Source organism: Macaca fascicularis, chromosome X (genome assembly GCF_037993035.2).
Source record: "Macaca fascicularis isolate 582-1 chromosome X, T2T-MFA8v1.1".
Lineage (NCBI taxonomy): Eukaryota > Metazoa > Chordata > Mammalia > Primates > Cercopithecidae > Macaca > Macaca fascicularis.
Window position 1 is genome coordinate 43,644,093 of NC_088395.1, and position 15,705 is coordinate 43,659,797.

General features: G+C 41.1%; 1 long non-coding RNA gene across 2 annotated transcripts in view; it reads right to left on the reverse strand.

Annotated features, from left to right (window-relative positions):
• LOC135969141 (uncharacterized) overlaps nucleotides 1–14,613 on the reverse strand; it is a 232,220-nt gene extending 217,607 nt beyond the window's left edge. For both annotated transcript variants that reach the window (XR_010584205.1, XR_012429908.1), the window contains exons 1-2: nucleotides 14,340–14,613; nucleotides 13,224–13,288 (exon numbers count right to left, since the gene is read on the reverse strand). This is a non-coding gene — a long non-coding RNA (uncharacterized lncRNA). The remainder of the gene's footprint in view (nucleotides 1–13,223; nucleotides 13,289–14,339) is intronic.
• Between the last annotated feature and the right edge of the window lie 1,092 nt (nucleotides 14,614–15,705).

The following is a 15,705-nucleotide window of genomic DNA, read 5'->3' on the forward strand; positions in this document are numbered from 1 at the left end:
TCTGTCAGGAAATAATGCCTGGGTCCTGCACATCTTACTCCTCTCACCAAACTTTACTCAGGCAACTCTTCTACCAGTGACACTTTTTGTATTGCCTTTTTATTGGCATGTGTGATGTCTAATATTCTACTGCTTATGAGTTTGCTGCTATGTAGAAGGAAGATAGCTCATATTTGTTGAACCCTGAAAACAAACATACCCAGCCAATGAATTCATTGTTAAGTAACTAGGAATCAGTTGAATGTGCTATTATACAAAAACCTCTTGTGAATTGCTATAGGTGTTTAGATGTTTGTTTTTGTTGTTTTTTAGTAGAATTTAGAGGAAAGGATTAGGATTTGGAAATGGAATGGGAACACATTTTTCTTATTTAAAGTAATAGCTCCTGCGCTTCCAAAATTCTCTGCCACCAAGTTTTGGGAAACGAATTAAGAGTCAGAAAACAAGAGATGCATGGACTTGCCTAAATCTGCTAACAAGTTTTTCAAATCAGGTCTGTAGAGCCCTCTTTCTAACTCTTGATTTATACTCTTCCAAGATTTTAGAGATACCTATAGCCTAGACATGTTCTACTTGAATGTATGCTAAGCCTTGCTTCTTTTTTTTTTTTTTTTTTTTTTTTTTTTTTTTTTTTTTTTTTGAGAGATAGAGCCTCACTCTGTCGCCCAGGTGGGAGTGCAGTGGCACAATCTCAGCTCACTGCAGCCTCTGCCTCCCAGATTCAAGCGATTCTCCTGCCTCACTTTCCTGAATAGCTAAGACTACAGGCATGTGCCATCACGCCCAGCTAAGTTTTGTATTTTTAGTAGAAGTGGGGGTTTCACCACGTTGCCCAGGCTGGTCTCGAACTCCTGAACTCAAGTGATCTGCCTGCCTCGGCCTCCCAAAATGCTGGGATTACAGGCATGAGCCACAATGCCCAGCGAAACCTTGCTTTTGATCACTATTTATAAAGCATTATTTTTTTTATCAGATTCATTTAAAACGTCAGTAGGCAAATTAGGTTACCCAGCCTATTATGAGTTTGATCATCACTACCTTGAGACCTAGATCTATTTGAAATTTTTTTTAAAAGGTTACAGTGTTTTCTGCTGTGAACTCCTGGCCTCAAGCAATTCTCCTGCCTTAGCTTTCCTAGTAGCTAGAACTACAGGCATGTGCCACCACACCTCGCTCTTGTTACTGAATTCTTACATTCACATAAAACTTCACTTAAAGATGGAAGAGTGCTAAAAATAGCAATAATTTTTATTTTCTTTAAATCAGTTATACAAATTAAGAGAAAAATAACTAGTGTTTGGGTAGGATATTTATTCTATGAATAATGTCCTTTATCATGTTAAATGTATAAAAACAAAGTTTATGGAAAGAACAGTGATATAAAATTTTATTTATGGTACAAAGCCAATAGAGTCATCATTCTTCATGAAAATGGTGAGCCTGATACTAGGACGCCAGGAATATTCCAGACATGGCATTCCAATCACAGCCTTGCCTCAGTATTCTATGATTTCACAAAAGTGAGACAAAGGGCCAGTGTCAGTAGTCTCCGCTCTGCCAACACAACTGATAATATCAAAGAGAATAAACGTAACAGCAAGAAGGGTTTGGCCTCCAGTTATGTCAAAGGAGTTACAAAAACACACATGGAAAGCCCTGGTTCAAAGCATAGTATCAAACACCTGAAAGCAACATGTGGCAACTTGCAAGGTAGCTGCTGGTTCACAAATTGGACACCAATACAGCAGTGGGAGAGGAGGGAGGAGTACTCAGTGGAGAGACTCTTCCAAACAAAGGTTAATGGCATCTTCTAGGGATCATTTGGTTGGCTAGTCCTAGGTGGGCTCAGGTGCTCTATTTAACAATCATAGCACAATTACACAGCTATTTTCAAACACTGTGACTACAGTACCACCAATATGACACCTTTCAAGCCTCACACTTGAATTTCTCCAGCTGGGTTAAAAGCCATATCCCACACTAAGAGGATGTGACATAGTCTTGGCCACAGACTGGGTTCTAGAGGGTGAGTATCTGGAAAATGTGGTCAAACTAACTGCCACAGAACATACGTTAAGAAGTTGAGTAGGAATATACTAGAGGCCAAAAAATGTCAAAGCTAGGCTTTCTGCTAATATGTAGTTCTTCATTCCATAGACCCCGAGTCATTTTCATGTGCTAGGGAGAAAGATGACTAACATAGTTATCTGCCTCTTAAGAGTTATTACATCTAGTAACAGACTCTATTATATTGAATTTTAATGTTGGAATATGAAGTATTTACCAAGACCTGTGGCAATACAAAACAACTGTGTGACGGTACTGCATGAAGTAGAGAGTATTCTGGCACTTGAGGTCTATGCATTCTCTAAATATGACCAAATTGCTTGATACGCTGCCAGATATTATCTAGCACACCCTTAGGTGTTAAAATGTCTCACTGGGCTATTCATGCTCAGTAATATGAGCATGAACATGAGCAAGGACATGACAGCTCAGGCTGTCATAGGATCCAGAATTTACATCAAAAAAGCTAGACATTTAGAACAGTACGTTTCCATATGATATCTTGGGATGTGAGGCAGGTTTTCCCAAGGCCCTGTGGAGCTCTGAAGCACAAAACTACTTGCAGGGAACAGAAGAAAGCCTCTTGGTGAGGACGAAATACTGCCTAATAGATTGAGCAAGCCCAAGACAAGTGAACATAGGATGGCTCCTGAGAACTGAGGTACCTCAGCTTACAACACTCCGAACTTTGGGATCCTGTTCCTTCTCAGGTGATAGAAGATTGGCCCATGCTATCAAATCCCAAGTATTCCTTCAGAGTAAGAAGCAACTAACAAAATGTACTTGAGGTTAACAGTGGATAGTCAACTTAGGTGATTAATTTCCTTAGATCAAGACATCCCAATATTCCAATATAAAAATAAAAAACAAAATACCAATGCCAATTTCCTGGTTTTGACATTGTACCAGAGTTATGTCAATGTGACTCTTAGGAGAAATGGATGAAAAGTACATGGGACACTCTGTTCTATTTTTGCAACTTCCCAGGAGTCTATGATTACTTAAAAAGAAATTGTTGGCCGGGCGCGGTGGCTCAAGCCTGTAATCCCAGCACTTTGGGAGGCCGAGGCGGGCGGATCACAAGGTCAGGAGATCGAGACCACAGTGAAACCCCGTCTCTACTAAAAATACAAAAAAAAAAAAAAAATTAGCCGGGCGCGGTGGCGGGCGCCTGTAGTCCCAGCTACTCAGGAGGCTGAGCCAGGAGAATGGCGGGAACCCGGGAGGCGGAGCTTGCAGTGAGCCGAGATCGCGCCACTGCACTCCAGCCTGGGCAACAGCGTGAGACTCCGTCTCAAAAAAAAAAAAAAAAAGAAAAAAGAAATTGTTTTTTGAAGTCAAGTAATAGAGTCAGAGATCTTGCCCAAAGTCACAGATCTTTTAAAAACTTATAATTAGATCCTAGAATAGAATAACTTGTTTGATTAACTAGCCTTACGAAACATGCTACCACAGTAGAGATCACCTTGGCCCATGAGCTACAGGCCAAAATAAGCAATCTATTACATTACAGGTTCTTAAGTTGGGGGTCTGTAATATTCATGGGGTTTTTTAGCTTGATGTAGAAAGCATTTGTCTTTATTTTCAGTAACCTCCAACTTAAATTTAATACTTCCTTTAGCTAATACATTCAAACCACAGCACCATTAGCAGAACCTGTGAATTTGTCACAACAGAAATCAGCTATTTTCATTTCACATTACCTTGTTGCAGATTTCAAATTATAACTTGTGCTAATCATTATTTCAAAACTATGGTAGTAAATAGACTAGCCACCAGATCTTATATGACTGCTCTTTTTGTGTCCACAGATAGTAAAACACAGTTGCTCAACTATGGGTCAGTAAGATATTCAGCTACTAAAAAACAAAGTAGAAAGTTATTTCATGGGTAATCAAGGCAGTCACGTTGCTTTCCAGTACTCCCTATCCACATGTTTTTGTTTTTGTTTTTGTTTTTTTTGAGATGGAGTCTTATTCTGTCACCCAGGCTGGAGTGCAGTGGCACCATCTCAGCTCACTGCAACCTCCGTCTCCCAGGTTCAAGTGATTCTCCTGCCTCAGCTTCCCGAGTAACTGGGATTACATGTGCACACCACCATGCGTAGCTAATTTTTGTATTTTTAGCAGAGACGGGGTTTCACCATGTTGGCCAGGCTGGTCTCCAACTCCTGACCTCAGATGATCCGCCCGCCTCAGCCTCCCAAAGTGCTGGGATTATAGGCATGAGCCACTGCGCCCAGCCTACAATTTTTTTTTTAAAATTCACTAAAGGTGGCAAGTCATGCTTGTTAAGTTGTTGCAAACTAGCACTCAAATGAGAGTTCTTAACTCTCCATAAGGCAGCATGACTTTTGTAACAGAGAGTACATAGACTACAAGGGTGGACCAGGCAAGTTCAAACACATCTAACAGCTGCAGTAACTTCAAATAATGTTTTAACAGTTATTACTAACAGATTAAACAATGATGTAGGTAGGTCACGCACAGGGTAAACATGAATAACAAGTGATTTTTTTCTTCTTATACTCTTTTTGCACACTGTTAGGAAATAAAGATATATACAAGGCACATACAAGGTATTTTATGAGGGGCATTTATGTATTACTCTGTGAAAACACCCCACATTTACAATACAACTTTTGAAGGAAAACCAGTCACACTTGTAAACCATTTTCCTAGGAAGGCACAGAAAACTACATCACTTCAATGCTGGGGGGGTGCCTTACCAGGATGAAGCTGCAAGTCAAAATTTTTTTCAGAAAGTCCTTTTTCCTTAAAGGCAAAATTAAATCATGGATTCATAATCTTTTTGTAAATATAAAACTCTATCAAAGATCTTGGCCTAGCCAAAGATGACTTATAGATTTTTTAAAAAATAATGGCTCTGAGATACAATTCACATATGAAAAGAATAACCCATTTATGCTGTACAATCCAGTGGTTTCTTAGTATATTCACGAGGTTGGGCAACCATCATCCCTATCTGATTTCCAAGCATTCCATCACCCCCAAAAGAATGCCCATTCCCATCAGTAGTCATTCCTTTCTCCCAGCCCCTGGAAACCAGTAATCTATTTTATTTCTATAGATTTATTCTAAACATTTCATATAAATGGAATAATCCAACACGTGGCCTTTTGTGCTTCCTTCACTTAGCATGATGTTTTCAAGGTTCATCCCTTTTATCACCAAGTAATGTTCCATTGTATAGATATGTCAGATTTTGTTTACCCATTCATTTGGACATTTAGGTTGTTTCAACCTTTTTTGGCTATTAGGAATAATGCTGCTATGAACATTTATTTACAGAGTATTGTTAGACACATTTTAAATTCTCTTGTATATATCTAATAATAGAGTTGCTGGGTCACGTGATAATTCTATATTTAATATTTTAAGGAACTACCTAACTGCTCTTCATAGCAGTGGTGCCATTTTACATTCTTAGCAGCAACGTATGAAGGTTTAATCATTCGCAACCTTGCTAACACTTGTTATTGTTTGTATTTTAGCCATCCAGGTGGGTGTGAAATGGTATCTCATGGTGATTTTTATTTACATTTCTCTAATGACTAATAGAGAGTATCTTTTTGTGTATTCATTAGCTAATTATATATCTTATTTAGATTTGTCTATTTAAATCCTTTACTGATTTTTAAGTTGGGTTAATTTCTCTATTATTGACTTATAAAAGGGCATATCTATCTTAGTGTGAATACTTCTCTATAACTGGACTTTTAACTCAAAAACCCTTGGTGGATTCAAGTGTTTTTGCCCTCAATGTGAGTTAAAGAAGCTTTAATTTATTGTGAAACTATATTATTTGTGAAATTGAGATTTTTTTCAAACCCTTGTATCCATTAAACAAAAAAACAGAACTGATGTGGACACCTAATTGGATATCCATATTGTCTTGCCCAAAGACCACCCCTAATTTAATGTTCTAACTCAAGCTAAACAGCATTCACACTGATGTCTTTAACCTTTAACCTACCTGTGTTTAATATGTATCATCTTGTTACTTAATGCATGAAGGCATATTTTTATATCACAAGTTTGTTTTAAAATTGATACCTTTAATTATTCTCTTTAAAATTTCAAGTGTTTTATTTTAGAACTTTATACACATTATGCTGTACTGCCCACAAGCTGCCAAAGTGGTCCATGCAGAACAAACACACACACACAAAAATGCAGAGCTGCAACTGCAGACAGGAGTACACGCTTTCCAAAGGGCAGGAAGAATCACTGCAGCATTTAAAAAACTAGTACACTGAATTATACAGCTAGTGACAATGAGCCTCTGGCTGTTCTCTGTTTTATTCTAACACTGCACACTGGAATGGGCAATATTGCTGATTTTGTTGGGCGCAAAAGGAAAGACAAAACCTTTGGCTTTTCTTTTTTTTTTCTTTACACATTTTTTTTTATTATTATTATACTTTAAGTTCTAGGGTACATGTGCATAACGTGCAGGTTTGTTACATATGTATACTTGTGCCATGTTGGTGTGCTGCACCCATCAACTCGTCAGCACCCATCAACTCGTCATTTACATCAGGTATAACTCCCGGTGCAATCCCTCCCCCATCCCCCCGGCTTTTCTTAAAGACGCAAGCAAATCCATATTTGGGAGATAGCTTGTTTGTAATGATTACAATCAAATTTGTAAAGCAGATCCTTAGGCCAGCCCAAAATGGTAAGGTCTGCACAGCTACATTTGATTTTTCAGAAAAGCCTCTTAGCTTCTTTAAGCAGTATCACTGTAACAGAGTTGATGTAAATTTGTGAATCTTCACTGCTGTCTTATGAATGTGAGCAAGATGAGCTTTTCCAACTAAGTCAGATGGTAGAAATACAAGTCAATGGGGTCGGGCGCCGCAGCTCACGCCTGTAATCCCAGAACTTTGGGAGGCCAAGCGGGGGCAGATCACCTGAGGTCAGGAGTTCGAGACCAGCCTGGCCAATGTGGTGAAACCCCCATCTCTACTAAAAATGGAAAAATCAGCTGATCCTGGTGGCGGGCGCCTGTAATCCCAGTTACTCAAGAGACTGAGGTAGGAGAATTGCTTGAACCCAGGAGACGGAGGTTGCAGTGAGCTGAGATCGCGCCACTGCACTCCAGCATGGGCGACAGAGTGAGACTCCATCTCAAAATAAATAAATAAATACATGTCAAAGTTCCTGGGATCTAAGGAATCTAATTGATTTTTACCGACCCCAGTAAAAATCTTACAGAGAAGAGCATGACAGATCTCATTTGCTCTGTGCCTGGAGCACCTGGATATTGCAGGCAGGTTCTTCGGGAAAACCCAGGATCCGGAATCCCACACACAGGATATAGATATCTGAAGAGGAGATTTTGTGATTTAACCAACAAAGTCTTCATTTTATTGTCTCAGAAACAAGGAGAACTAGTCACAGAGAATGGAAGTTTGCACACTAGAAAAACTAGATACTCAGGAAATAAAGGATGGAGAGAAGAGGACCTCCTACTGAGGACATGGTGAGATCCCTTCTAAATCCCTAACTCTATTAGGACAAATAGTTAATGCATGTGGGGCTTAAAACCTAGATGACGGGTTGATAGGTGCAGCAAACCACCATGGCACACGTATACCTATGTAACAAACCTACACATGCTGCACTTGTATCCTGGAACTTAAAGTAAAATTTAAAAAAAAAAAATCAGAATTATATCTTGGATAAGTTAGCATAAATAAATAAATGCCCTAGCTCTAATGATTTTGGAAAAATAGTATCTATCCATTTCAATCATTTGTGCACCTGCTCTGTCAGGTGCTAGATGCTTGAGACACAGATAAATCGCTGTTCTTGAACTCACGGATTTTGTAGTCTGGCATTTGACACATTTAGGCATGTCAACCTCAACACTTTCAGAATAGAACTCTTCAGGGTCCCTATGCAGTACCTAGCCCTCACCCCATCAGGTCTTACTCGTCTCAGCCATTGTCACCATCCACCCAGTTGTTCAGCCCAAAAGTTTGTATCATCCTCAATTTATCTCTCATCCCACAATTAAGCCATCAATATTCATGGAAGTTCAAGCTTCAAAGTTTTCAAAACTAGGTTCACTTCTCACTAGCTCCCATCACCTCCACCTGAGCCACCACCATGTGGCAGACCACTGCCAAATCTTCCTAGCTGGCCCTGTTCATTTTTACCCCGACACAAGTCAAAGTAACTTTTCTACTACGTATGTCAAATGCAATGACTTTGCTTAAAACCTCCCAATAACTTAAAAAATATCCTTTAAAAATACATTTTAAGATGAATTTGCAGCTCTTTACCATGGCCTCCAAGACTCTACATGATCCAGCCCCTGTCTGTCTGATTTCCTTCCACTTTTCTATTTACTCAAAACTCTTCAGCCACACTGGATACATTGCTGTCTCTTTACATTTACAGTTCTGGTAATAAGAAACTCCTACCTCCAAGTATTCATTCTGCTGCATCCTTCTCATTCAGGTCTCTACACTAAAGAGGCCTCCCTCACAACATAAACTAAAACAGTCACCTTGGCTATAGTTACTCTCAACCACATCACCCTATCTTTATGGAACATGATTCTACAAATTCTGACATACATGGGTCATCTCCCTGCAGTAAGATATAAATTCCTTGGAGACTAGTACTCATTTTAGAGCCTGGTGAAAGAGTAGTAAGTCATGTCTGTTGACTGCTCGACTCAGTGACAGCCATTCCTGGCTGTTTTTTCTGGTAGCTAAAGCTGTCTACAAATATGATTATCTGATTTTTGATTCGGACATTTGCTCATTCTGTGTCTTTTAGGCGGGGGGGGGGGGGTGGCGGGGGGGTGGTGGGGGATGGGACCTTGCTATGTTGCCCAGGCTGGTCTCAAACTCCTGGGCTCAAGTGATCCTCCTGCCTCAGCATCCTGAGTAGCTGAGATTACAGGCATGCACCACCATGCCTGGCCTATTCTGCTTCTTAAATGTATTCAACTACCTCCCTAGCCCAGCTTAAGACATCTTCCTCTTCACTTCCTTACTTGCTCCCTTTTTACCCCTACATCACTCCCCTCAGAATTAAACAGAGGCAGATGTTTACCTGGTGCTTCCCATACAAAGATGTACATCTCTTTCTTTTTTTTAATTTACTTTTTACTTTTGTTATTTCCATAGGTCTTTAGGGAACAGGTGGCGTTTGGTTACACGAGTAGATTATTTAGTGGTGATTTGTGAGATTTGGGTGCACTCATCACCCGAGCAGTCTACACTGTACCCAATTTGTACTCTTTTATCCCTTACCTCCCTCCCACCTTTTTCCCTGAGTCCCCAAAGTCCACTGTATAATTCTTATGTCTTTACATCCTCATAGCTTAGCTCCCACTTATGAGTGAGAACATATGATGTTTGGTTTTCCATTCCTGAGTTACTTCACTTGGAATAATGGTCTCCAATTCCATCCAGGTTGCTATGAGTGCCATTATTTCATTCCCTTTTGTGGCTGAATAGTATTCTGTGGTGTGTGTGTGTGTGTGTGTGTGTGTGTGTGTCCTTTATCCACTCATTAATCGATGGGCATTTGGGCTGGTTCCATATTTTTGCAGTTGTGAATTGTGCTGCTATAAACATGTATGTGCACGTGTCTTTTTTGTATAATGACTTCTTTCCTCTGGGTAGATACCCAGTAGTGGGATTGCTGGATCAAATGGTAATTCTACTTTCAGTTCTTTAAGGAATTTCCATAGTGTTTTCCATAGTGGTTGTACTAGTTTACATTCCCACTAGCAGTGTAAAAGTGTGCCCCTTTCACTGCATCCCCACCAACGTCTATTTTTTTTTTTCATTTTTTGATTATGGCCATTCTTGCAGAAGTAAGGTGGTATGTCATTGTGGTTTTGATTTGCACTTCCCTGATCACTAGTGATATTGAGCATTTTTTCATATGTTTTTTGGCCATTTGTGCATCTTCTTTTGAGAATTGTCTATTTATATTCTTAGCCCATTTTTGATGGGTTTTTTTTTTTCTTGCTAATTTGAGTTCCTTGTAGATTCTGAATATTAGTCCTTTGTCGAATGTGTAGATTGTGAAGATTTTTCCGTACTCCATCGGTTGGTTGTTTACTCTGCTGATTGTTTCTTTTGCTGTGCAGAAACTTTTTAGTTTAATTAAGTCCCACCTGCTTATCATTGTTTTTGTTGCATTTGCTTTTGGGTTCTTGGTCATGAAGTCTTTGCCTAAGCCAATGTCTGGAAGGGTTTCTCTGATGTTATCTTCTAGAACTGTTGTGATTTCAGGTCTTAGATTTAAGTCCCTGATCCATCTTGAGTTGATTTTTATATAAGGTGAGAGATGAGGATATCTCTTCATTAATGCAAACCTTGCCTACTAGCTGGCCTAGTAGCAGATCCTGCCAACAGCAACCTTAAATTTAATAGAATACCCTTGACGCTCAAGGGTCTTATAATGAAACATGACCATAAAGGTCTGTGAGTCTGTCTAGCAGAGGCCACCCTCCCTGGCCTCACTGGGCAAATGATTACATAGATGGTCTGACAAATGCATCAGGAAATCTGTCATATGTGATTCCAACAAGAAGTCTAACAGACCTTTGGGAGACCAGGACAAACGATGACCTCAGTTTGAAAAGGAAGAGATTTGTTCTGAAGATGGATGCTGGAGTTGTATCAATCAAATACAGAATTCAAGAGGTGGCCAACCAATTGTCCATCAAACCCAAGGTCTGGTACATGTTCAAACTGATTATATTGACCAGGTAATTTCCTAGGCTCAAGATCTGAGCTGATGCCCAACCTCATTTCCTTCCTCCCCTCCCACGACCCGCATCCACAAGATAGTACCAACTCTACAGGTTTCTCCTAGTTTGTAAGTAAATTAGAGGTGATAGAAAGATTCAGCTTCAGGAACCAGAGTTGCCTCTTTCTCTCCCACTACAAGGCCCATTCACTGAACAGCTGGATTAGATGAAGCCAAACCCACAGATTCTAGGGCTTCAGTGAAAACAGGGCAGCTCTGCAACTCAGCTGACTCTGAAAAGACTAGCACAGCAGAGGAACCACCAGGTCAGAAATACTAGCCCTATAATCTCAAACAGTAACTGTTCTGATGCTACAGTGCCCATGTTGCTTTCATCCTAGATCATTTCATGTCAATCCCACCCACTTGTCCAGCTGTTCTGTTCAGTTATAACTAAACATGAAAATGCAGAACTCAAAGTCCACAGGGAACAGAACAGCAACATTCTTCAGGTCCCAGCTTACTAAGGAAGGGGAACATGGAGCAGACCCATAGCTCAAGTTATGAAGTCTGGTAACCCACAGAGAAGCCATGGGATTTTTCATCACAAGACATGTGCTCTATGCATATGTATGAGTGGGCAATGGCATTGGCTTAATTATTAAGTCCAGGAAGAGGTATAGTAAGTCTTCTCTTAACATCATAAATTCTTAGAAACTATGACTTCGTGCAAAACAGCATATAACAAGACCAATTTGACCATAGGCTAATTGACATAAACAAGAATTAAGTTCCTACAGCATGCCTCTGGTCACAAAAAACATCAAACTTCTAAATAAAGACCAAAACACTTCTAACATTAAACACTGAAATAAATGTGAGCCATACATAGAAAGATTAATAAAAACAAGGTAATTATTTATCTGCTTATTCCAGTTCAGAATCAGGTGGCCAGAGCCTGTCCTGGCAGCTGAAGACACCAGGGAGAAACTCACTGCAGACAGGACGCCATCCCACCACAGGGCACACTCATATACACTCACACTCACACTGAAACCACGTAGACACACCCATTCACTTCACATGCACAGCTTTGGGATGTGGAAGGAAACTGAAGTCCCTGGAGAAAACCCATGCACACATGGGAAGAATGTGCAGGCTTCACACAGACAGTGGTCCTGCCTGAGAATCAGTGATTGTCATCAACACTATAACAAAATAATGTTGAATGAAATGACATTATTTGAGGACCTACTGTACATGGAGTGAAGGAGATGGGGACCCAGCCCAATGGCTGCTCAACCTCTAAATAAGTAGCTTTTAAAATGGCTGCCTCTAAATAAGTAGATTTGAGAATGGCCAAAGGTCAGCTACCTTCCCCTCTCCACGCACATTTGCACCTACCTCCACTGAACAGGAGATGGGGAACTGCAACCAGATATGTTCATGCTAGCACTTACAGAGGGAGCAAGCCAGGCTGCAGGGGCTGCTATACCATAGCACCCAAGGCTCAGAAAGCTTTTGCCCCTGCTGCTAGGAAGCACCTGGCCCAGTAGACATTGACGAGCAAGGCCCTACGTTGTATCTCCCATCTTCATGCTCTCATTTCATCCTTCTGAGAAGTGTGGATGAGTAAACCTGTCTCCAAGCCAACATGATGGTTAATTAAAGGGAATGAGCATATTTGTGAATCAAAACTTGCTCCAACAGGCCAGCAGCAACCATGAGCCACTTGTTGATGGATAGCCCCTGCTAAGAGGAGGGCAATATCCCACATGACCACTCCTGTGTAGTTGTTACCCATGGATAAGCAAAATTTTGTTTTACTTTACTGAGACTTTGGCATTAGGATCCTTCCAGCTGTTAACTTCATCAGCATTAGTACAAGATCCACCCATTATTTTTGCAGTTGTGCCGCCAGACCTATCTACGTGTCCCACAGTGCCCTGCTCCTCATACTCAGGACTCCAAGTGCTCTACCTCTAGAAATACTTCAAACACAGAGAAAAGGGAGTTGCCTCTACATTTTATATAACTACACAACTAGCCTAGGTCCCAGCAGCTATAGCAAAAGGAGACTCACTTTGGGAAGCCAGGCAGACTGAGTTTGTTGACAGTAACTTGCTGCAGGGGTTATTCCAGGGTTTGGCTAATGGAGATTCAATCTCTGCCCACATGACTGAGCTCAGAGTGTTGCCCATGCCTTAATTGCTCTTGATCCTTCAAATCTGGAGGTCACAGATCGTCGGTAATCTATACTTCTGTGATAACCCCAGCCTTGCCAGCCCTCAGGAAGGACTTTCACCTGTTACTAAAACTGAGGCAAACAATCTGGCCTGGGCAATAAATGAATGCCTACCCATAGCAAGGACAAAATCCAAGGTTATAGATGCAGTTAGGGCAGTTTACCTGGGCATTATCTTCCTGAGACCTTGCTCCAAGAGGCTTGCCTTCACCTCTTGTTTTGGACACACCTGGAATACAGAGATCCCTCATGATTTCACCTAATATAACAGGTAACCTTTGAGAAGCTCCTTACAACACCTGAATTTGACTTAGAACAAGATGTGGGAACTTGAAAATCTTACACTCTTCCAAGCTTTGAACATCCCTGGGTTTTGGATAAATTTTCCTATGGCTGTTGTGACACTACCTGGTGGACATCAAAGAAATGCTATTTTTCAGACTTAACACAGGTACCACATTTACTCCAGCCACCAGCTTTATGCTTAGTAAAACTTTATAACTCCATAGAAACCACTTTATTTCCAACCCAAGCCACGTTTTGGGGATAAGTTCAATGCTCTCCAATCAAACCTACATCCGTATCTCCTTCCCCATTACTCTGAGGCTAAAAAGTACATCAGGGCGGCTTAAGGAATATCCATGCAATTTTCTTTCCCACAAATGTCATGAGTAATGAAGCTAATTTAGTTTAATGAGCAATTGCCCACCCCCAAAACAGTTCATCACCTACAGCCTCTATCCCTCAGCCATCTACCATTGAATGCTCATCAAATGGGCAGTACCTGGAGGATATAAATCCTCCCCAGTATCATGGGACCTAGAGGTCCACAGCTGCCACCAGTCATTTGGCCTCCTCACATCAACAGGCTCTGTTGCTCAGAATTTCCTGGATTTTAAAACTAGTTACTCTTGTGAACTGACTGGATTATCCTCCATCTGATTTGGCATTTGACTTTTTTTTTTTTTTGAGACGGAGTCTCCCTCCGTCACCCAGACTGGAGGGCAATGGCTCAATCTCGGCTCACTGCAACCTCTGCCTCCCGAGTTCCAGTGATTCTCCTGCCTCAGCCTCCTGAGTAGCTGGGATTATAGGCGCCTGCCACCACGGCCAGCTAATTTTTGTATTTTTAGTAGAGACGGGGTTTTACCACATTGGCCAGGCTGGTCTCAAACTCCTGACCTCATGTGATCCACCCGCCTCAGCTTCCCAAAGTGCTGGGATTACAGGCGTGAGCCACCAAACCCGGCCGGCATTTGACTTTGTAACTGGCCACTTACCTTTAAGACTTCTTACGTCTGAGTTTGAGAAAGCATGAAGCACTGCTGCTTACTGGTCCAGGCCTCCCTCTGCTTCCAACAGCATCTGGCCCTCCTGTGGCAACACTCTGGTTTACTAGCCCACCCTAACCTCCATATACAACCAGCCTTTCACATTCTTTCTGTTCTCTTCCCCAGTAGGTCTATTTTCCTAGGGGTCCCCAGGGGTTTTAGGACCCAGGGTCTATCACAACATGGCCGCAGCTGAGCTAAGCGCCTGTCCTGAGACAAAACTACTGATAGGTTAACGTCACCCCATGGATACCTTAAAGAGTATCCTTGTGCGAATGCCCGGTGAAATTCAAAACCACACAGCACCCTCACATGGTACGGAGTAGTAATTCAGCTGGGTAAACCTTTATAAAGTAAACCTAACTGAGCTCTGAAAACCAAATAAGAAAGTCTGCAAAGTTTCAGGATTCAAGAGAACTTATACACACAGAGTGAAATAATCTATACTTTCACAGACTGGTGAAAAGACTTGCACAAGGTAATACAACAAGTTAGAAGCAAAGTCAGGGTCCTTGCAGGCTAAATAAGCCCCTAATACCTTAAAGGCTATGACTTAATTATTTTGATCTCAATTTTTTTCCTCAGCTAGTTGCTTAGGTATTTTAAAATAGCACGTAGGTGTTTAAGAGGTAGAGGAAGTCACTTATGGGAAAAAATTAAAGTCTGACTCAAGATTTTTTAGAATGACTTAAAAAATGAATAGGAGGCCGGGCGCGGTGGCTCAAGCCTGTAATCCCAGCACTTTGGGAGGCCGAGACGGGTGGATCACTAGGTCAGGAGATCGAGACCATCCTGGCTAACACGGTGAAACCCCGTCTCTACTAAAAAATACAAAAAACTAGCCGGGCAAGGTGGTGGGCGCCTGTAGTCCCAGCTACTCCGGAGGCTGAGGCAGGAGAATGGCGTGAACCCGGGAGGCGGAGCTTGCAGTGAGCTGAGATCTGGCCATTGCACTCCAGCCTGGGCCACAGAGCGACACTCCGTCTCAAAAAAAAAAAAAAAAAAAAAAAGAATGAATAGGAAAAGTAGTTAAGTTTTTCAGTTTGTTTGCAGACATAAGATGAGAAATAACACAGAACAGAGATAAAACCAAAGGAATTGCCAACAGTAAACTTTAGCTTTTTAGCAGTCACAGGCATGGAGCCCTAGCAGTGTGTGGCCAAAGTTTAACTCATTTCATTACTTAAGATCCTTATCAGGTTATAGCCAATACTGAGAAGTTTGTTGGAGAATGCCATTTCCCAAATAAACCTACATGTAGATGTATTAGAACTTTTTTTTTTTTTTTTTTTTTTTTGAGACAGAGACTCGCTCC